The sequence below is a fragment of the Oncorhynchus clarkii genome, chromosome 23, assembly GCF_045791955.1.
Source record: "Oncorhynchus clarkii lewisi isolate Uvic-CL-2024 chromosome 23, UVic_Ocla_1.0, whole genome shotgun sequence".
Lineage (NCBI taxonomy): Eukaryota > Metazoa > Chordata > Actinopteri > Salmoniformes > Salmonidae > Oncorhynchus > Oncorhynchus clarkii.
In genome coordinates, this window is record NC_092169.1 from 21,996,849 (window position 1) to 22,021,343 (window position 24,495).

Here is a 24,495-nt window from a genome sequence, read left to right on the forward strand (position 1 = left end):
TGTTGGCGGGGACAGAGAGAATTGTATGTCTCCTGAGCTGTGTTTGCTGTCTCTTTGTGCTCCTCTCCTCCTCCCACCTCTGTACACCGCTCTGGCAGAGCCAGCAGCGTCCTCCAGGTCTGTGGGTTGATGTTGCACTTCTTCAGCACTGTTTTCAGCAGGTCCTTGTAGTGCTTCATCTGTCCCCCTGCAGAACGCCGGCCAATGTGGAACTGGCCATACAGCATTCTAATGACATGGTCGCGCCAGAGCTAGTGTGTGTCGAGTGACCATGGCCTCCATGCTCCTGCAGTTGGTCTTAAAAAGTATTTCCGTATGGGGCAGACAGTCGCGCCAGGTGATTCCCATGATGCATTGCAGGCATCCTATGTGGAATCGCTCGAGTTGCTTGATATGGCGACTATAGGTCACAAAGGCTTCACAGCTGTAAAGAAGTATGGTGATGCAGACGGCTTGATAGACGACGACTTTGGTGTGGAGGTGGAGATCCCTGTTTTGGAAGACCCTGCGTCTGAGTTTTCTGAAGGCAGCAGAGGCTTGTTTGATCCGGTTTTCAATTTCGGGGTCCAGGGGAATTATCTTCTTTTGCATTTCTCGACAGCTGAGTGGAACACTAGATAGGTGTGTGCAGTAGTCTATCCAGGCAATTTTTTTGACACCTTTTCTAGACCTCTACACCGCTGGGGTGAGCAATGTGGCTTCAAAATAGGGCTGCTCAGTCCCCCTCCCACACACACATACATACAGTACCAGTCAAAGGTTTGACACACCTACTCATTCAAGAGTTTTTCTTTATTTGTACTATTTTCTACATTGTAGAATAATAGTGAAGACATCAACACTATGAAATAACACATATGAAATCATGTAGTAACCAAAAAAGTGTTAAACAAATCAAAATATATTTTATTTTTCAGATTCTTCAAAGTAGCCACCCTTTGCCTAGAGCATGCTGTTGGCTGAAGAGGTCCATCAGCCAATTTCTTGGGCTACTCTACCTATTTTGGCAATTGGCCTGGACCCCTGCTGATCCATCACGACTGGTCTGCCGACGTAACCGCACAAGGGTTGCTACAACAGACTTCTTCCGTCGCAACGTCCCTCTAAGGCCCTCTGCTAGCCTGCTAGCCCCGGCCCTCTAGCTGTCTGAATCGCCATGTGTCCAGCCACCCAGCTACTCACTGAACTCTATGATCACTTGGCTCCACATGCCTCTCCCCAATGTCAATGTGCCTTGTCCATTGCTGTTTTGGTTAGTTATTATTATCTTATTTCACTGTAGAGCCTCCAGCCCTGCTCAATATGCCTCAGCTAACCCTGTTGTCCCACCTCCCACACATACAGTGACCTCTCCTGGTTTAATTGATGTCTCTAGAGACAATACCTCTCTCATTGTCACTCAATGCCTAGGTTTACCTCCACTGTATTCACATCCTACCATAACTTTGTCTGTACATTATGCATTGAATCTATTCTACCTCGCCCAGAAAACTGCTCCGTCTACTCTCTGTTCCGAACATACTAGATGACCAGTTCATATAGCCTTTAGCCGTACCCTTATCCTACTCCTCCTCTGTTCCTCTGGTGATGTAGAGGTTAATCCAGGTCCTGCAGTGCCTAGCTCTATTCCCATTCCCAGGCGCTCCCATTTGTTGACTTCTGTAACTGTAAAAGCCTTGGTTTCATGCATGTTAACATTAGAAGCCTCCTCCCTAAGTTTGTTCAATTCACTGCTTTAGCACACTCTGCCAACCCGGATGTCCTAGCCGTGTCTGAATCCTGGCTCAAGAAGGCCACCAAAAACCCTGAAATTTCCCTCCCTAACTATAACATTTTCCGACAAGATAGAACTGCCAAAGGGGGCGGAGTTGCAATCTACTGTAGAGAGAGCCTGCAGAGTTCTGTCTTACTATCCAGGTCTGTACTTTTAAAATCCACCTTTCCAGAAACAAGTCTCTCACCATTACCACTTGCTATAGACCACCCTCTGCCCCCAGCTGTGCCCTGAACACCATATGTGAATTGATTGCCCCCCATCTATCTTCAGAGCTCGTGCTGTTAGGTGACCTAAACTGGGACATGCTTAACACCCCGGCCATCCTACAATCTAAGCTTGATGTCCTCAATCTCACACAAATTGATCAATGAACCTACCAGGAACAACCCCAAATCCGTAAACACAGGTACCCTCATGGATATCATCCTAACCAACCTGCCCTCCAAATACACCTCTGCTGTCTTCAACCAGGATCTCAATGATCACTGCCTCATTGCTTGTGTCCATAATGGGTCTGCAGTCAAATGACCACCCCTCATCACTGTCAAACGCTCCCTAAAACACTTCAGCGAGCAGGCCTTTCTAATAGACCTGGCCCGGGTATCCTGGAAGGATATTGACCTCATTCCGTGACCTGGCTGACCTTGACCAGCACAAAAACATCCTGTGGCAATCTCCAATAGCATCGAACAGCCCCAGCGACATGCAACTTTTCAGGGATTTGCTACAGACCTATATCTATCCTACCCTGCCTTTCTAAGGTCTTCGAAAGCCAAGTTAACAAACAGATCACCAACAATGGTGATCTCTTTGGACACTGTGCTAACTAACCTCTAGACGAGCTTCAATGCCATACAACTCTCCTTCTGTGGCCTCCAACTGCTCTTAAATGCAAGTAAAACTAAATGCATGCTCTTCAACCGATCACTACCAGCACCTGCCCGCCCATCCAGCATCACTACTCTGGACGGTTCTGACTATGTGGACATCTACAAATACCTAGGTGTCTGATTAGACTGCAAACTCTCCTTCCAGACTCACATTAAGCATCTCCATTCCAAAATGAAATCTAGAATCGGCTTCCTATTTCACAACAAAGCATCCTTCACTCATGCTGCCAAACATACCCTCGTAAAACTGACTATCCTACCGATCGTTGACTTTGGCGATGTCATTTACAAAATAGCCTTCAAACACTGTACTCAGCAAACTGGATGCAGTCTATCACAGTGTCATCCGTTTTGTCACCAAAGCCCCATATACCACCCACTACTGCGACCTGTATGCTCTCGTTGGCTGGCCCTCGCTTCATATTCGTCGCCAAACCCATAGCTCCAGGTCATCTATAAGTCTTTGCTAGGTAAAGCCCCGCCTTATCTCAGCTCACTGGTTAACATAGCAGCACCCACCCGTAGCACGAGCTCCAGCAGGTATATTTCACTGGTCCCCCCCCAAAGCCAATTCCTCCATTGGCCGCCTTTCCTTACAGTTCTCTACTGCCAATGACTGGAACGAATTGCAAAAATCACTGAAGCTGGAGACTCATATCTCCCTCACTAACTTTAAGCACCTGCTGTCAGAGCAGCTCACAGATCACTGCACCTGTACATAGAGCATCTTGTAAATAGCCCATCCAACTACCTCATCCCCATACTGTCATTTATTTATGCTCCTTTGCACCACAGTATCTCTACTTGCACATTCATTTTCTGCACATCTATCACTCCAGGGTTTAATTGCTAAATTGTAATTATTTTGCCACTATGGCCTATTTATTGCCTTATACCTCCCTTATCTTATCTCATTTGCACACACTGTATATAGACTTTTTTCTATTGTCTTATTGACGGTATGTTTGTTTATTCCATGTGTTGTTGTTTGTGTCGCACTGCTTTGCTTTATCTTGGCCGGGTCACAGTTGTAACTAGCCTACCTGGTTAAATAAAGGTGAAATAAAATAAAATCTAAAATAAAAACGTATGTGTTGGGAAGGGACTTCTTTCTCACTGTTGATGAAATCATTTCATTGAACTCTGCTGGGTTCCCCTCTGCTTTTATATAACTGACAATTCCACTTAGTCCTCACACACACACCTTCTGGAGACTTCGCAAGTCGCATTAGTATATCTTCTAACACGTCCCCGCCGAAGAACTTAATCGAGATTTTAGTTCTGGGTTACCGAGATTCATGTAGGATAGGCAGAGCTACAGCTTGAAGTCTCTCCTTACACAGTTCATATTAAAACCAAGAACAAAGAACATGTCTAACATACAGGTAACTGCCAAAATAAAAGAAACACTAAAAGAATACAAAGTATATTTAAAGCAGGTGCTTCCACACAGGTGTGGTTCCTGAGTTAATTAAGCAGTTAACATCCCATCTCTGTCTTTGTTTCTCTTTCTCGCTCTCTATCCCTCTCTCTCTCATTTCCGCTCTGTCTTTCTCTCTATCTCTCTCTCTCGTTCTGTCTTTCTCCCTCTCCTCTGACCATGCAGACAGAGCAAGCCGTGACAGCAACTGCCACCTCGCCACACCATTTGTGAAATTATTCAAATGAGGCTATTGTTTTGTTGTTTACTGACTTGAATGGCTAGACAGACAAAAGGGAACATGTTTCAATTATTCATTAACATTCTCCCTTCCTCTCTCCCTCTCTCGTTCTCTTTCTTTCTTTTTTCCTTATTTTTCTTCTCTCTTATTACCTCTCTCTCAATCCCTATCCCCCTTCCTCTTCCTCCCCCACTTTCTCCCCCTCCATCCACACCCCCTCCCACCCTTACCTTCCCTCTCCTCGTAGGCGTTATGAAAAGCAGAGCCATTAAGGAATGTGTCCCTTCTTGTGATTTGGAGCATATTACAACCATTCATCAGAGGAAGGGGACACCTGACAGGCCGACAGACAGAGAGCAGTCTCTGTAATCACATAAAACCATGTCCCTACATACAAAAGTATGTGGACACCCCATCATATTAGTGGACTCTGCAATTTCAGCCACATCCATTGCTGACAGGTGTATAAAATTGAGAACATAGCCATGCAATCTCCATAGACAAACACTGGCACTAGAATGGCCTTACTGAGCTGACAAGGTAAAAATCTGTTGTTATAGGCCGTCATTGTAAGTAAGAATTTGTCCTAGTTAAAAAAAGGTTAAATAAATAAAAAATACACTGAAGAGCTCAGTTACTTTCAACGTAGCACCGTCATAGGATGCCACCTGTCCAACAAGACAGTTTGTCAAATTTCTGCCCTGCTAGAGCTGCCCCGGTCAACTGTAAGGGCTGTTATTGTGAGGTGGAAATGTCTAGGAGCAACAACGGCTCAGCCACAAAGTGGTAGGCCACACAAGCTCACAAAACGGGACCACCAAGTACGGAAGCGCGTAGTGCCTAAAAACCAGCTGCCCTCGGTTGAAACACTCACTACCAAGTTCCAAACTGCCTCTGGAAGCAATGTCAGCACAAGAACTGTTCCTCGGGGGCTTCCTGAAATGGGTTTCCATGGGCGAGCAGATGCACACAAGCCTAAGATCACCATGTGTAATGCCAAGCGTCGACTGGAGTGGTGTAAAGCTCGCCGCCATTGGACTCTGGAGCAGTGGAAACTCATTCTCAAGAGTGATGAATCATGCTTCACCATCTGGCAGTCCCAAGGACGAATGCATATTGCCAACTCTAAAGTTTGTTGGAGGATGAATAATGGTCTGGTGCTGTTTTTCATGGTTCGGGCTAGGCCCCTTAGTTCCAGTGAAGGGAAATATTAACGCCACAGCATACAATTACATTCTATACGATTCTGTGCTTCCAACTTTGTGGCAACAGTGTGGGAAAGGCCTTTTCCTGTTTCAGCATGACAATGCCCCCATGCACAAAGCGAGGTCCATACAGAAATGGTTTGTTGAGATCGGTGTGTAAGAACTTGACTGGCCTGCACAGAGCCCTGACCTCAACCCCTTCGAAAACCTTTGGTTGGAATTGGAACGCCGACTGCGAGGCAGGCCTAATCGCCCAGCATCAGTGCCCCACCACACTAATGCTCTTGTGGCTGAATGGAAGCAAGTCCCCACAGCAATGTTCCAACATCTAGTGTAAAGCCTTCTCAGAACAGTGGAGGCTGTTATAGCAGCAAAGGGGGGAACAACTCCATATTAATGCCCATGATTTTGGAATGGAGTGAGATGTTCAACAATCACATACTTTTGGTCATGTAGAATACACTTCCGGTGCCGACAGAGATGGCCGCCTTGCTTCGCGTTCCTAGGAAACTATGCAGTATTTTGTTTTTTTACGTGTTATTTCTTACATTGGTACCCCAGGTCATCTTAGGTTTCATTAAATACAGTCGGGAAGAACTACTGAATATAAGAGCAACGTCAACTCACCATCAATAGGACCAGGAATATGACTTTCCCGAAGCGGATCCTGTGTTCTGCCTTCCACCCAGGACAACGGAATGGATCCCAGCCTGCGACCAAAAACAACGACGTCGTAAAAGAGGGAAACGAAGCAGTCTTCTGGTCAGGCTCAGGAGACGGGCACATCGCGCACCACTCCCTAGCATACTTCTCGCCAATGTCCAGTCTCTTGACAACAAGGTTGATGAAATCCGAGCAAGGGTAGCATTCCAGAGAGACATCAGAGACTGTAGCGTTCTTTGCTTCACTGAAACATGGCTCACTCGAGAGACGCTAACGGAATCGGTGCAACCAGCTGGTTTCTCCAAACATCGCGCCGACAGAAACAAACATCTTTCTGGTAAGAAGAGGGGTGGGGGCGTATGCCTTATGATTAACGAGATGTGGTGTGATCACAACAACATACAGGAACTCAAGTCCTTCTGTTCACCTGACTTAGAATTCCTCACAATCAAATGTAGACCGCATTATCTACCAAGGGAATTCTCTTTGATTATAATCACAGCCGTATATATTCCCCCCCAAGCAGACACATCGATGGCCCTGAACGAACTTTATTTGACTCTTTGCAAACTGGAAACCACATAACCTGAGGCTGCATTCATTGTAGCTGGGGATTTTAACAAGGCTAATCTGAAAACAAGACTCCCTAAATTGTATCAGCATATTGATTGAGCAACCAGGGCTGGTAAAACCTTGGATCATTGCTATTCTAACTTCCGCAACGCATATAAGGCCCTCCCCCGCCCAACTTTCGGAAAAGCTGACCACGACTCCATTTTGTTGCTCCCTGCCTACAGACAGAAACTAAAATAAGAAGCTCCCGCGCTCAGGTCTGTTCAACGCTGGTCCGACCAATCTGATTCCACGCTTCAAGACTGCTTCGGTCACGTGGACTGGGATATGTTCCGCATTGCGTCAAACAACAACATTGACGAATATGCTGATTCTGTGAGCGAGTTCATTAGAAAGTGCATTGATGATGTCGTTCCCATAGCAACGATTAAAACATTCCCAAACCAGAAACCGTGGATTGATGGCAGCATTCGCGTGAAACTGAAAGTGCGAACCACTGCTTTTAACCAGGGCAAGGTGACCGGAAACATGACCGAATACAAACAGTGTAGCTATTCCCCCGCAAGGCAATCAAACAAGCTAAGCGTCAGTAAAGAGACAAAGTAGAGTCACAATTCAACGGCTCAGACACAAGAGGTATGTGGCAGGGTCTACAGTCAATCACGGACTACAAAAAGAAAACGAGCCCCGTCTCGGACCAGGATGTCTTGCTCCCAGGCAGACTAAATCACTTTTTTGCCCGCTTTGAGGACAATACAATGCCACTGACACGGCCCGCAAACAACACCTGCAGACTTTCCTTCACTGCAGCTGACGTGAGTAAAACATTTAAACGTGTTAACCCTCGCAAGGCTGCAGGCCCAGACGGCATCCACAGCCGCGCCCTCAGAGCATGAGCAGACCAGCTGGCTGGTGTGTTTACGGACATATTCAATCAATCCTTATCCCAGTCTGCTGTTCCTACATGCTTCAAGAGGGCCACCATTGTCCCTGTTCCCAAGAAAGCTAAGGTAACTGAGCTAAATGACTACCGCCCCTTAGCACTCACTTCCGTCATTATGAAGTGCTTTGAGACTAGGCAAGGACCATATCACCTCCACCCTGCCTGACACCCTAGACCCACTCCAATTTGCTTACCGCCCAAATAGGTCCACAGACGATGCAATCTCAACCACACTGCACACTGGCCTAACCCATCTGGACAAGAGGAATACCTATGTGAGAATGCTGTTCATCGACTACAGCTCAGCATTTAACACCATAGTACCCTCCAAACTCGTCATCAAGCTCGAGACCCTGGGTCTCGACTCCGCCCTGTGCTGGACTGGGTACTGGACTTCCTGACGGGCCGCCCCCAGGTGCTGATCCTCAACACTGGGGCCCAACAAGGGTGCGTTCTGAGCCCTCTCCTGTACTCCCTGTTCACCCATGACTGCGTGGCCATGCACGCCTCCAACTCAATCATCAAGTTTGCAGATAACACTACAGTGGTAGGCTTGATTACCAACAACGACGAGACGGCCTACAGGGAGGAGGTGAGGGCCCTCGGAGTGTGGTGTCAGGAAAATAACCTCACACTCAACGTCAACAAAACAAAGGAGATGATTGTGGACTTCAGGAAACAGCAGAGGGAGCACCCCCTATCCACATCGATGGGACAGTAGTCATCACGGACAAACTGAATTGGTCCCCCCACACAGACAGCGTTGTGAAGAAGGCGCAGCAGTGCCTCTTCAACCTCAGGAGGCTGAAGAAATTTGGCTTGTCACCAAAAGCACTCACAAACTTCTACAGATGCACAATCGAGAGCATCCTGTCGGGCTGTATCACCGCCTGGTACGGCAACTGCTCCACCCACAACCGTAAGGCTCTCCAGAGGGTAGTGAGGTCTGCACAACGCATCACCGGGGGCAAACTATCAGCCCTCCAGGACACCTACACCACCCGATGTCACAGGAAGGCCATAAAGATCATCAAGGACAACAACCACCCGAGCCACTGCCTGTTCACCCCGCTATCATTCAGAAGGCGAGGTCAGTACAGGTGCATTAAAGCAGGGACCGAGAGACTGAAAAACAGCTTCTATCGCAAGGCCATCAGACTGTTAAACAGCCACCACTAATATTGAGTGGCTGCTGCCAACACACTGACTCAACTCCAGCCACTTTAATAATGGGAAATGATGGAAATGTATGTAAAATATATCACTAGCCACTTTAAACAATGCTACTTAATATAATGTTTACATACCCTACATTACTCATCTCATATGTATATGTATATACTGTACTCTATATCATCTACTGCATCTTTATGTAATACATGTATCACTAGCCACTTTAAACTATGCCACTTTTGTTTACATATCCTACATTACTCATCTCATATGTATATACTGTACTCGTTACCATCTAATGCATCTTGCCTATGCCGTTCTGTACCCTCACTCATTCATATATCTTTATGTACATATTCTTTATCCCTTTACACTTGTGTGTGTAAGGTAGTAGTTTTGGAATTGTTAGGTTAGATTACTCGTTGGTTATTACTGCATTGTCGGAACTAGAAGCACAGGCATTTCGCTACACTCGCATTAACATCTGCTAACCATGTGTTTGTGACAAATAAATTTGATTTGATTTGATTATCATTCTTAGTATACACTCTACAAGGTGTCGAAAGCATTCTACAGGGATGCTGGCCCATGTTGACTCCCAATGCTTCCCACAGTTGTGTCAAGTTGGCTGGATGTCCTTTGGGTGGTGGACCATTCTTGATTCACACGGGAAACTGTTGAGCATGAAAAACCCTGCAGTGTTACAGTTCTTGACACACTCAAACCGGTGCACCTGGCACCTACTACCATACCCCATTCAAAGGCACTTTAATCTTTTGTTTTGTCTTGCCAATTCACCCTCTGAATGGCACACATACACAATCCATGTCTCAACTGTCTCAAGGCTTAAAAATCCTTCTTTAACCTGTCTCCTCCCCTTCATCTACACTGATTGAAATGGATTTAACAAGTGACATCAATAAGGGATCATAGCTTTCAACTGGATTAATCTGGTCAGTCTATGTCATGGAAATGCACCAATGACCCATGCAGTGCAAAAAAATGAAAAACATGTTTTAAGTGTAAATGTTACAACAACCTATAGCTACGTTTTTGTTATTTGGAGTTATTAAATGCTTTTTAATTAGGATCACAGCATATTATGCACATCTGCAAACATAGCAGCAAATGCTGGACAAATATTATTGATCTCTTTTGTTTTAATATGTTAAAATACACAACATCTTATGCACCAGAGTTTGTGAGCAGAAAGGAGCTAGAGCGGACTGAAGAGCGGAGCATGCCCAATTTGACTGGAGCAGACTCGACCTTTTCGAAATCCAGCCTCTGCCTTTTTCGCTCCTGTAGCGCTCACTTCACGAGCTCAGGCCATGCCCGGCCCAGCATGCATTTGTAATCTACTTGTGTACTGCTATAGCCCCTTGCTTTAGCTACTGTCATGAAGTTCCCTAAATATTTCCAGAAAGAAACACACAGGTGCTAAATCAAGGTGACTTACAAAGATGAGGAGCAAGAGAGGGAGTGCGGTAATGTAGTGTTCACAAATAAATAACCAATCTGAAAAGACACGTATCCCGAAAGCATGTTACGTGCACATGCTAAAAGAAAGGAACGAGGTGGGAAGGTAACTAAGTGTGTCATTGTAGCAAAGTATTTATAAAATAAAAATCTCTTAAAAGTACCGTTCATTTTTGTTCTATTATCTATACAATATTCCCACGTTCAAGGAGCTTTCCTTTTTGATTGGGTTATTTTGCCTAAAAACCTTGAGGACTACCTATAGAAAAATGTAAAAAACAACTCTGCCCAGCCTGGCCAGAGTGGCCAAAATGGTGTTTAGCATCCCCAGTGGCACCATCGCATGAGCCTGAAGTCACAGACTGGACAAATTCGTGTTTCTAAAAATTAATTCAAAAGCACTAATAAGTAATTTTTTGTTTAATTTGTATTTAATTCTAAGTAAGTCACAGCCTACATGCGCAATTTATAGACTATAACGATTTAATACAACGGAATGTTGTTTAAATGCTGAGGGCTTTATGTCCCTACCTTACGGTCTTACTCGCAAATGCATGTCCCTGTCTTACTCGCAAATGCATCACAATGTGTTTATTTGTAGGCTATAACCTTGAAATATATGAAATAATATAGCCTAAATAATTTGCTTAGGCTCCCTGTCTGGCTCCTGACCTATTTAAAGTGTTTATATGATGTTTAATACGACATGTTGCCTATTTGAAATGATGTTCGCCTGTTACATTCACCTTTTCATGTTTATTCAAACACTTTTCATTTAAACCCATATGGTTCGATTTCAATACTTAAAAACCCATTGGTAGGTTCAGTTAGACACATAAATAGATGGGTGTTGGTTAAATTGTTATTTTAATGAATAGGGTCAATTTGGAGCAGCAGTTCTTCTCCTGCTGCTGCTCCAAATCGTTTTTTTGCAGAGCTGTAGGAAAGCACATGGCGAGCAAGCACTGCTCCATGAGCGATAAGCGAGATTTCCAACCGCTCAACTCTGATCGCATGCTCTGCTATGCACATACGTGGACATTATAAAGGGTTCTATTTTTTCGAATAAAACAATGGCCAGTTTGGGTCACAGTTGCACGTGTTTTTGTAAAAACAGAGGCTATGTCTGGCCCGCCAATTCGTTGTGTTTTTTTTTCAATATTGCCCGTGCGCTGACACCCCTGGGCTAGCGAAACAATCTATGTAGCTAGCTATTTATTTAGCAAGCTACAAACACAGAGCCTAATGTTAGCTAGCTAGCTGCTTGGAGGACGTAATGTCATGATAACGTAATGTAATGTCATGTCATTGGAGGAGTGGGTGAGTGACTGACTTTTTCCCCTCATATCGTTTTTCGGTGGCTACAGCTAGAGTACGAGTGTCATTTGTTTAGCTAACAAGAAATGTTAATCACTTTGCTATCTAGCTAGCTATGCTGCACTTGAACAACTGTTATCCACAGTTAGCATATATTTTAGATGTCAATCAAATGTATTTGGCATCGATCAAATGGACGGGCTGGCAGACAAGTTCCCATTCAGTTGTCAAAACATAGGTTGGAACAAGCATGCATTGGCAGGCAAGCTGCAGAAGGGCGAGCAGGCCACTATTCCCCATCGTTCATCAGTGCAATTTTGATGGCCAACTAGCTGAAAAAGTTTTAGAAGGTTTATCTAATGTTCCCTCATTAGATTTTAGCTCATCTCGCACTGGCTAGCATTAGTTGTTGATCTTGTTGATGTGCATAGGCAACTGAGGGAGAGAGCCTACCAATTCATGGTTGTTTGATCAATAGGACAGTAAAGTTCCCAAATGTAAGAGGACTCCCATGATATTTACAGTACATATTTGCAGTAATCCATTAAGGTGTATTTTCTGGCTTTTGGAGAATGCATTCTAATGATCTAAAGTCGCACTGTTGCTACTGCCTGTAAACACACAGTCCAGTTCAAAGTGAATGAGGGCAGGCCCATGTGGCAAATGGCCTATTTGCATATAGGCCTACTGTGGCTCTGATTGACAGTGGAGCACCAGTCTGCGTAGACTCCAGTCATAGACAAGACAGATTTGTATTTGGTTTTATTTGGTTTGGTTTTAATTCCCAAACATTCTATGAATTTATAAAAATGTGAAAATGACCACATCTACAGTGGCTTGCGAAAGTATTCACCCCCTTGGCATTTTTCCTATTTTGTTGCCTTACAACCAGGAATTCAAATTAATTTTGGGGGGGGGGGTTTGTATCATTTGATTTACACAACATGCCTACCACTTTGAAGATGCAAAATATTTTTTGTAAAACAAACAAGACAAAAAAACTGAACTTGAGCGTGCATAACTATTCACCCCCCCAAAGTCAATAGAGAGCCACCTTTTGAAGCAGATTACAGCTACAAGTCTCTTGGGGTATGTCTCTATAAGCTCGGCACATCTAGCCACTGGGATTTTTGCCCATTCTTCAAGCTCTGCTGGTGTACAGCAATATTTAAGTCATACCACAGATTCTCAATTGGATTGAGGTCTGGGATTTGACAAGGCCATTCCAAGGCATTTAAATGTTTCCCCTTAAACCACTCAAGTGTTGCTTTAGCAGTATGCTTACGGTCATTGGCCTGCTGGAAGGTGAACCTCTGTCCTAGTCTCAAATCTCTGGAAATCTGAAACCGGTTTCCCTCAAGAATTTCCCTATATTTAGCGCCATCCATCATTCCCTTCAATTCTGACCAGTTTACCAGTCCCTGATGAAAAACATACCCACAGCATGATGCTGCCACCACCATGCTTCACTGTGGGGATAGGGTTCTCGGAGTGATGAGAGGTGTTGGGTTTGCCCCAGACATTGTGTTTTCCTTGATGGCCAAAAAGCTCAATTTTAGTCCCATCTGACCAGAATACCTTCTTTAATATGTTTGGGGAGTCTCCCACATGCCTTTTGGAGAACACCAAACGTGTTTGCTTATTACTTTCTTTAAGCAATGGCTTTTTTCTGGCCACTCTTCCCTAAAGCCTAGCTCTGTGGAGTGTACGGCTTAAAGTGGTCTATGGACAGATAATCCAATCTCCACTGTGGAGCATTGCAGCTTCTTCAGGGTTATCTTTGGTCTCTTTGTTGCCTCTCTGATTAATGCCCTCCTTGCCTGGTCCGTGAGTTTTGGTAGGCGGCCCTCTCTTGACAGGTTTGTTGTGGTGCCATATCCTTTCCATTTTTTAATAATGGATTTAATGGTGCTCCGTGGGATTTTCAAAGTTTCTGATATTTTTTTATAACCCAACCCTGATCTGTACTTCTCCACAACTTTGTCCCTGACCTGTTTGGGGAGCTCCTTGGTCTTCATGGTGCTGCTTGCTTGGTGGTGCCACTTAAATTAAGTCCACCTGTGTGCAATCTAACTAATTATGTGACTTCTGAAGGTAATTGGTTGCACCAGATCTTATTTAGGGGCTTCATAGTAAAGGGGGTGAATACATTTGCACGCACATTTTTATTTTTTTAAACAAGTAATTTTTTTTATTTCACTTCACCAATTTGGACTATTTTGTTTATGTCCATTACATGAAATCCAAATAAAAATACATTTAAATTACAGGTTGTAACAAAATAGGAAAAATGCCAACGGGGTGAATACTTTTACAAGTGCTCAGTTGTCAGTAAATGTAAAAAAAAAAAAAAAAAATACATTAATTAATTAATTAATATACTTCTTGGGGGTGTTTATGAACAGATTTTCATTTGTTTTTGCTAAATAATAATAATAATAAACCTAGATGTTTTATTTCATATGAGTCATGTTTTACCTTGCTTCAAAGTAGCCTATAGGCAAAATCCGACCATGTTAATGTGGAGGCAATTATTTTAAAAAAGACTTCGTAGGCGACAAGGTGAGTTTCATGTTTGGAGAGCTTACAATTTATCCTCCTGTTCTGCATGCCAATTATGATTTTAATTTGTGCATTTTCATAGAACAGTTTCATTTCAATAATAATGTTTTTGTTTCGCAAAATCTGGATTAGAATGATAAAAAATCTAAAAGTTGAAACTCAACTAATGCGAGATCACTAGCCTCTGCCATATGGACACACTGATACGCCGTGATCCATTGGCGGCTAAAGAAATGAGCGCATGGAACTCATAGCCTATAGGCCAATGCAGCAGTAGGCCTATAATTTCCATTGCTCTTTCACACCGAGGATTGGTGATTATCAAGGGGGAGATTGTTGTTAAGCTTTTACTGTGAGGAACTATAGTTTTAATGTATTATCATTTGCAATGGATGTTAAAAAAACACTATGCTTGCTCAGGCGCACACGCTCCCTCAACATTATCAGGACAGAGAAACCAGATACATCCTCACTGCTTACATGGAGCACTCCAAACAAAAGACAAATCTTGTAAATTATGGTTATGAAATAAACCCAAACTTGTTTCTCACAATTGTAGCAGGATGTGAACTCTGCAAACCACGTTTCCACTCCGAGAATGGGAACTGTAAATAACTGTAATTAATACATGCATTAACCAATTATTTATATATACACTAGATGACTGACAGGGGGCGCTGTTTTGAAGCCACGGCGCCACCATCTTGGCACTCCCTCACCATTGTAAAAAATACTTTGGAGGCTCGGCAAATGCATTTATTAATGTCTACATTTATTCTATTACAGACACCTAAATGCATACTTTTTAAATGATATTACGTGAGCTAAATGTAAACATTTAACATTTTAAAATATATAGAAACAGTTTCCTTAAAGTATAATTACTGTCCCCACTACAACAGAGAAATCCTCAGACATGTAATTCTGTACTTTAAACATTTAATTGAAATACTGTAGAATTCTGCTGTTTAAAATTATGTTTTTACAGGTGTGCTGTTTAGAATGGGGATTTCCCGCAAATTGCATTTTGGCAAATGTTTGAAAATTATGTTTTATTGGCTGCTTCATTACATGAGTTGCATGTTCTGTTAAGATGCCTTACCATAATCTAAATGTGATTTATGTCATTCTGAGCACCATGGGTATGCACCCAATGGATTTGGGTCCGGTACATTCCTTAAATGACCGGTAAATTAGAATCTTCCCGGTCACGTTGTCCGGCACCACATTCTCCTAACGGAAGCCCTGACACACACACACACACACACACGCACACGCACACGCACACGCACACACACACAGGAGGGGAGAAACACTGGGATGCTGCCCTTCGTGTTACAGGAATACATTTTCCTCAAGTCAACATTATGGGGAGAGAGAAAGGGAGGGAGAAAGATGGAGGGAGAGAGAAAATGGGAGGAGAGGATGCAACTTTCCTTTCACTGTACACCCTCCCTTTCTATGACTGGCTGTCAACATCAGTTTCAAGCTTCACACCCAATCCTCTCTCTTCTGTGAAAGGTGTTAGTGCTTCAATCCAAGCAGAGAAAACGTTTCCCCTGGTGTGACTTGTTTTCATTGTGCAGCCATGACAACAGCTTTCCCAATACATAAAAAATCATTAAACTGGGAAAGCACTTCTGTATGTGTGTCTGTCAGACCAGAGTTCAAACATGTTTATTTGATTAGTTGTTATTGTAAATACTTATTTTCTGCGCATTTGAGTATTTTCAAATACATTGTTTCAAAAACTCCTAGGACCTGGGTTCAATACAGGAGTATTTATTTGAATAAATACTCTGTATTTGTGCATTTTCAAATGCATACCAATACCTTCCAAGTGTATTTCCAAATACATTCCAATATTAAAATACTTTCAAATAACAAATATCTGAATATCAACTTCAAAATGTATGTGTAAGTAATTTAAATGATTTAAATAGTATTTGAACCCAGGTCTGGTGTGTGTGTGCGCGTGTGTGTAGGAAGAGGATAAGAAGGGTCGTTTGCCTACCTGTGTGGACTCTGACCTGGGCTGGGAGTGATGTCACTAGCCCCCCTCACCCCCACCCCTCCCTTCATGTATATCCTTCAGGAGCGGTCCTCACTGGTCTTCACCGTACACCGGACCTGACAGAGAGAAGGAGAGGGAAGGGAAATAGGCTGTTCAATTTCTGCAAAGAACTACAAGGTTACAAAGATTTGTTCCTGCTGCGAAAATGCTGTGTGTGTGTGTGTGTGTATGTGTGTGTGTGTGTGTGTGTGTGTGTGTGTGTGTGTGTGCCACGAGACATTAGTTGTTAGCCCACTGAGCTAAAGCCTCGGATATTCACTCTGGGAGGTCACACTAGTCTTCAAGTTTACTCATCACATGAGCACAATCCAAAGAACCACCTCTATTACAAGTGCATTCTGCAGAAATATGCAAATATGTCTGTCTGTAGCACCCTTCCATCCAAGTGAAACGCTACAGTGAAATCCTCAAAGAAATAAATCACGTTCAACAAGACTCTATCTGTGACGTTAAACAGTGTAACTCTAAGCTGTGTGTGTGTGTGTGTAGATTTTCGTTAGGAAAATGTGGAGCCAGAAAATTTGACTGGGGAAGATTCTAATTTACCGGACATTTGAGAAATTTACCAGACCCATATGCATTGGGTGCTTAGCCTATTAGGGCGTCTACCCAGAATGACAGAAATCACATTTAGATTATGGTAAGGCATCTTAACAGAAAATGCAACTCATGTAATGAAGCAGCCAATAAAACATAATTTTCAATGAATAGCTCTGTTTGAAACATAGAAAGAGGGGGAATCTAAAGATGCAACAACCCGGATGTTTTTATTTAATAGGAAAGTCAGTTAAGAACAAATTCTTATTTTCAATGACAGCCTAGGAAGTGGGTTAACTGCCTTGTTCAGGGGTAGAACAACAGATTTTTACCTTGTCAGCTTGGGGAGTTGAACTTGCAACATTTCGGTTACTAGTCCAACGCTCTAACCACTAGGCTACGCCGACACCCCACTGCTGGGTTGCTAATATGACTAGGATTGTGCCTTTGGCTTCTGGACAATGAAAAAAAGTATTTATTAAAAACAATAGAACAGGAGAGAAATCGCAGAACAGCGTGTCCAATAGGGATGAACATGGAAATAAATGTGCCAAAATGATATAATTACTCGTGTCTATATTGGGGGGGGAAAGTAATAATTCAAAATACGTCTCCAGAATGCATGATTGCCACAGAGAAAACGGGTATCGTTAGCTTCTAAAAACATCATCTATGGATTGTTTCAAATCACAAGCTCTATGCCTACTTGGGAAACCCGCAAATTGTGCCGCGAATGGCAATAGGCCTAGTTAATTATTGAGCGGCGGCTGTCAGTGAAAAGCATCTCAAATATGTGTGAAGATAATGTGTCTTGAGTATAATGTAAAATGTTGAGACAGGAAGAAGGGGATCCAGGGGATCCAGAATGGCTCAGCTGTCTCCCGCCAATTCTTGTGCATTCATTTTCAATGTGTGAATTGTTTGCCCTTTGATTTTTTTAAATAAATTCCCCATTACATATGTCACCATATGTCAACAGTAAATGTCCCATTAATCCCCGTCATTTGGTTACATACATTTATTTTAATGTATGTATTAATCACAGTAATTTTCCGTTCTCATTCTCGGAGTGGAAACGTTGTTTGCAACGTCACAACCTGCTACACTTGTGAGAAACAAATCTCTTAACCATCATTTACAAGATTTGTCCATTTCTTCATAGTCTTTTGTTTGGAGTGCTCCATGTGAGCAATGAGCATGTGTCTGGTTTCTCTGTGTTGATCATGTTAATGGAGCGCACACACCTGAGCAAGCATAGAAGAACCTGGCCTGCTGCGCGGAAATGTAGGAAAGGGTTTTCTTTTAACATCCATTGCGAATGATAATACAGTACATTGGGAAAGTATTCAGACCCCTTCACTTTTTCCACATGTTGTTACATTACAGCCTTATTCTAAAATTGATTGAATTAAAAATGTTCCTCATCAATCTACACACAATACCCCATAATGATGAAGCGAAAACAGGTTTTTAGAAATGTTTGCAAATGTATAAAAATAAAAACCAGACATACCATATTTACATAAGTATTCAGACCCTGCTATGAGACTCATTATTGAGCTCAGGGGCATCCTGTTCCCACTGATTATTTTATTTGTATTTAACTAGGCAAGTCAGTTAAGAACAAATTCTTCTTTACAATGACGGCCTACCCTGGCCAAACCCTAACCCGGATGACGATAGGCCATTTGTGCACCGCCCTATGTGACTCCCAATCACAGCCGGTTGTGATACAGCCTGGTATCAAACCAGAGTCTGTAGTGATGCCTCTTACCTTGAGATGCAGTGCCTTAGACCGCTGCGCCACTGAGGAGCCCCTTGTTGTGCAATCAATGGGCTTATAAAAGCACATTTTACTCCAGCAGCAACCAGCTGAGGAGATGCAGGAGAAATCCCACTAGAAATAGGCTCTGTATGCTGTGCGCGTGTGATAGTTGTGTTGGATAAATAAGACAGGCCTACACGATGACTGACGAAAATACACACGGGCCAATTTTATTCCCAAAAATATTGCAAATGAACCTATAGGCCGATAAAGCATGACTGTTAAATGTCTTTCCATCAATTCATAAAAAGCAGTATCCTGTAATGGATTTTGTTTTTCGGTCATTTTGGTCAGCAACAGTTTTATTTATCGAAGGGGGCAAAGGGTTTCCGACTAACGGTGGTGTGTGTGTGTTTGTGCTTCTCTATTACAGTCTCTAAACCTCCTGTCACCCCTTCGTTAGGACTGTTGCTCTTTAACCACGTAGAATCCCTGTGTTGATTGGTACAGATGTAAACCAATGTTAACCAGTGTTCTGAATCTTTACAGTGATCCTATAGGCTGTGATGACAAAGTCAAAGCTTGTCAGTTCAAAGCTCTTAAAACCACAACCTTTACTTTAGGCCTGCTGTGGGAAATCATGGCTTCTCATAACTCCTCTTAATATACACAAACACACAAGAGAGAATACACAAGCCACAAGAGCATGCACAAACTAACTCACACACACACACACACCTCTCCTTATCATCAGAGTTGTCTGGGGAGCCAGCAGGGCTATAAAGCTGAACAGAACATCTCACACCTGAACACCACAGGGACAGAGACAGAGAGAGAGATGGAGCTCAATGACCGCTCCAACACTAGTGCAAACATGAGGAAAGAGTGCGGAGATTGGGCAAGAGAGAGAAGGCGGACAAATAATTCTCACTTCCACTACCCCAGACAAAGGTAGAGAAACAGACAGCTATGCCTCAGAGAGGTAATCATCTAGATGCAGAAAACGGAGCTGCAATTTAAACCAAGATAGCATGTGTGTGTGTTTGATAGGTTTTGAGATGCTGTATAGCGAGGCCTCTCTCTGAATCAATTCACAACGAGGGAGATAGAAAGAAACCATTTTCCTTTTGTGGAAATGAAACACTTTACTGTAAGCCGTCTGTTAGTGTGATGCTTATCTGGAGGAAATTTGCACAGGAATACCTGTACGTCAATTGTTGAACCTTCTTAAAGGATAATTTAGTTTTTTTACAACCAAATCTCATATTTGTTATGTAAATGTTTTTTTTATAGAAGGGTCCAGACACTTTTTCAATTTCACTTGTTTTTTGAGAAACTCACCCCAACTAGTGATTAACTTCCTCATCCTCAATGTGCAGTACGGGGGTTCTGAAAAACATGAACAAATGCCCCAAAAACACCCATATACTGTACATCCTTTAAGAAACGAAAACGCTGTCAGTATAGTGATGCAAGTCTTTGGATGTTGTACACATGAAATTGAGTAATTCCCAAACTTTATTCGCAAAGTTAAATTCCATTTTGTTGTGACTTGAGCGATACCTCTCCGTCCATTCTAGCAGCAGGCTCTCTCTATCTCTCCATCTCTATCGCTCTCTTTCTCTCCTGCAACATCATAATCTTTTATTTCCTCCCTCATAAATGTCAACAGTGAGGGGTTTGGGAGCTCAGAGGCTGTATGTGTTTCACTCAAACACATCAGTTGTAACAAAACCCTGTGGACTCTGTCTGTGTCAGCAGAAGAGAGAGAGAGAGTGTGTGTGTGTGTGTGTGTGTGTGTGTCCTGTTGCTGTTGTGTGCGAGTCTGGTTTACCCGCCCGCGCTCCTGACACTAGCTCCAACCCCTCCTAGCGCCCGGACGTATCCAATGACGTAAGGCCATCCCAAATCTCCAGCACACATCTCACCAAAACAATATTTGTGTTTTTGGCCGCCAGGGCAGTCTGTTCCCTGCTCCCTGCCCTGCGAGCCTCTGTACTGAACAGGAACACAAAGAGGTCTTGAGGCGGTTCACACAAGGCTGTGTTGTTAAAAGGAGCGGAAAGCGAGGCAGGGCCATATGATAAAGTATCTAGGCAATTCCACAGTAACGGAATTGCGCCGAGATTCAGATTTTTCACTTAGAATGTACACCAAACAAAAAACACAGAACTCAAAGTTTAACAAACCATAAAACTCTATGCACAAGAACTACTTTTAAGAATTTACACTGAACATTTTACAAAAACATTTACTTGAAGAACTGTGCAAATGCAAAGTTTGGTAACCGTTTGGTAATTTCGTTTATTTATTTTTGAATTATGTGACCACATTTACTCCGAACTAAGATTCAAATGATGTCTGTAGAAAGAAAAAATAATTATATTTGTGTTTTTGGCCGTCAGAGCAGTCTATTCACTGTTCACTGTTCTCTTCATGGTGATGTATCCTTAATAGGTACACAAAAGGAGAAATATGCAATATCCTCCTTTGCATATTTGGGTAAACAAGACCAGGTGTGGTTGGTCCAAATCTGAACCAATCATAGATGTCTATGTTTCACTGTTTGGACATCAAAGTACAGCACAGCAGTGTACAGTATACTACAGATCGGTACAATAGAGTTCAGTACAGTAGAGGACAGTACAATAGAGTATAGTCAAGTAGAGTATAATTCAGTACAAGACAGTACAGTAGAGTTCATTACAGTACTACTAATTTTGCCATTTGAAAACCAATTTCTCCAGCCCATGTTGCTTCCAACAGTTGTGTGGAGTTGGCTAGATGTTCTTTGGGTAAAGAATCATTCTTAATCTTGATACACATGGTAAAATGTTAAGCGTGAAAAACCCAACAGCGTTGCAGTTCTTGACAAAAGTCGGTAAGCCTTGCAACTACTATCATAACCCATTGAAAGGCACTTAAATCTTTTGTCTTGCCCATTCACCTCTGAATGGCACACATACTGTAAAAACCCACGTCTCAAGGCTTAAAAATCCTTCTTTAACCGGTCTCCTCCCCTTCATATACACTGATTGAAGTGGATTTGACGACTGACATCAATAAGCGATGTAGGGCTGACCCCATTTAGTCGACTGGTCGATTGCTTGGTCAATAGGCTGTTGGTCGACCAAGTTTTTTTTAGTCGAGAAGTGGCAAATATATAAATAAAAAAATCTGGCACACAAGACACTTGTCTGATTCACGCCTGTCTGAGTGGACTACTAATCCATTGAGGAGGCAGCAGGGATGGCACACTAGTATCACCAGTAGTACAATTAGTACAATTCCCACATTTTCTAATCTTCAATGTTTGTTTGGTTACAGTCATTTCTGTTAATGCATTTAATATATTATTATTATTATAGTCTTACCGTTGTCATTGTAGGAGTGGACACGTTGTTTGCAAAGCGCACAACCAAGGCTAAACTTGTGAGGAAAAATGTGTTGGATTATTTGTCAATGTATTCATTGTGTTTTGTTTGGAGCGCTCCTGACCATCTTGAGTAAGGACACGCACCTGATTACACATAGAACTAGGCCTAGGCTACCCGGCCTGCTCACAAATGTAGATCTGTAAATGTGCCCATTTGGGGATCTGACACTATTTCTGATTGTCTTAACTCACCATCACTGTGGAGCTTTTCAAAGTAATTAGTTCTTCACCTCATACAGCAAGTAAACAAAGCCTGTTTTTACATCCATTGAGAATGAAAATAGTTCCTCAACGTAGCCTATTTGAAAAATCTTTCCAGCTCTCTCTCTCCCTTTTGATAACCACTCAGCATGAAAAGGGAAAATTAAATGCTCTGATCCGGTGGAAATGTCATAAAAAATACCTGCCTGATTACTTCTTATCCCTTGCGCAAATAGCCTACAGCTGTGTGTGTCTGTCCGGAGCTCACTGAAGCAGGAAACTCTGAGGGCCCAGAATAGTTTATACAATGTTGCAAGTTTGCTAGCACCAACTTCAGGCTGCACCCAAGTTAATATTTGATCAACTGTTTCAAGTTCCTTGCAGACAATCCATGCATAGCCAAAGTGATTTATAGGATATTTATTTTTATCAGGATACTTTCTACCTGCGGGCTGCAATGTTTGTATTTGTTGGCTTTATGTAGGCTATTTTTACATATTGGCAATATAAGTTACTTTTAGATTTGTATAATTTTCATTTAAATATAATTTTGATGAACCACATTACATTGATTTTGAGATATGAAGGCTTTATTATAAATGAAAATAAACTGTTCCACGAAAAAGTGCATATGAAAATCATAACTGGCATGCAGAGCAGTAGAAATGGTACGATAAATTGGCACTCCACATGGAAAAGGTTGCCGCCCACTGATGTAGCCTATTACTGGCAACTTCAGGAGCTTAATGACAGAATCTGCAAAGGCTACATTGATCTTTGGCTCCCTCTTTACAAATGAGTGTCTTCATTTTTAATCGCAGTGCTTAAAGCATCAGACAAAGTAGCCTACATATAGTTGATTTTATTCAAACATAGGGTGTGTATATATATATATATGGAAAAATATGTTTAAAATTTTCAAACAATCAATTGGTTGAAAGAACAGACAGAACATGGTCGACCAAGATTTTTTAAAGTCGGGGACAGCCCTAAAAGGGATCATAACTTTCACCTGGATTCACCTGGTCAGTCTATGCAATGGAAAGAGCACGTGTTCGTAATGTTTTGTACACTCAGTTAATATATAACTCAATTCAAAAAATAGACGCTGTTTTCATTTGACAGCCAATTTGACATGCTCCTTTGAACTTCACGCATTGGTACTCATGGGTCCTTTTACATGGAAACGACCATCTCAGAGTAAGAGGATCAATCTAGGATCAAGTCCCCTCCTGTCCATATGAGCATATTCATTATGATCTAAAAGGCAAAACTAATCCTAGATCAGCACTAAGACGTTTTATGAATACAGGCACTGGTTATATGCAGTTGGTTGTCGCAGTTCTCATAACAACAAATCTAGAGAATTCTATACATTTGCAGTATCTAACATTCCTGGTCTTCCCTACTTAAGTACATATACCATCATTTTCACAGTCACAGCAGTTCATCTAGAAAAGTGTTATGAATATAGTAGCAGTTTAACCATACCCCAGCCTCTCCTACTTCTGCACTCATTTCCAGTTGTTTACAAGGTAGCTGTGCTTATTATCACAGCATTCCCTGGCTCATATTTTCTTTTTGATTTCATTTGCAATCACTTACACTGTCTTGTCTGAAGCATAAAGGCAACACATGATAACATCTTGTATGATTACAAAGTCAAAATCATTTTCAAAGAGCACCCATTTACACACCGGTAATTTGGTACAATAACATGAATCATTGAAAGGGTACTGTGTGCATGCTACTACTCAAACCATAGGCGTCTTCTACCTGAAGAGTTTGCCATTGAGAGTCGTACACATGATTACGCCACCCATGCAACTACCACTGCCCTCCCGTCTATTCTCCCTCCCTCCCTCCCGCTCTGTTTGACATGTTGAAGACATTTGAGATAATCGCAGCGATGTCTCTGTGTTTTCCCAGATCGTATCTTCAAAGAGCAGGCGGCTGGTGACTTGTACTTGAAAGGGAAAGGAGTTGTGGAGAGCTCATGTTCAGAGAGGAGGGAAAGAGTTGAGGAATGCTATCACGGTTTGGAGGAGTTGAAAGGCCTGCTCTGGTCTGTTCTGGCTGGTTGTGTGTTTTTGTGTGTGTGTGTGTGTGTGTGTGTGTGTGTGTGTGTGTGTGTGTGTGTGTGTGAGATCATGTGCATGTGTGTATTTTTGTGCACGACTGGGTAGGTGGGTAAGTGGGTGGAAGGGGGAGGGGCTGTCAAACACAAACAAAGGTTGAG

General features: G+C 42.5%; 1 protein-coding gene across 5 annotated transcripts in view; it reads right to left on the bottom strand.

Moving 5' to 3' along the window:
- The window catches only part of LOC139381857 (zinc finger MIZ domain-containing protein 1-like), a 198,634-nt gene that overhangs the window by 111,509 nt on the left and 62,630 nt on the right, over positions 1-24,495 (bottom strand). For 3 of the 5 annotated variants that reach the window (XM_071125676.1, XM_071125680.1, XM_071125678.1), the window contains exon 2: positions 16,258-16,373. The gene's annotated coding sequence lies outside the window, so the exon portion shown is untranslated. Of the gene's footprint in view, positions 1-16,257; positions 16,374-21,993; positions 22,049-22,247; positions 22,508-24,495 lie in introns of those variants that run through there. The other 2 variants (XM_071125677.1, XM_071125681.1) reach the window with 2 other exon arrangements.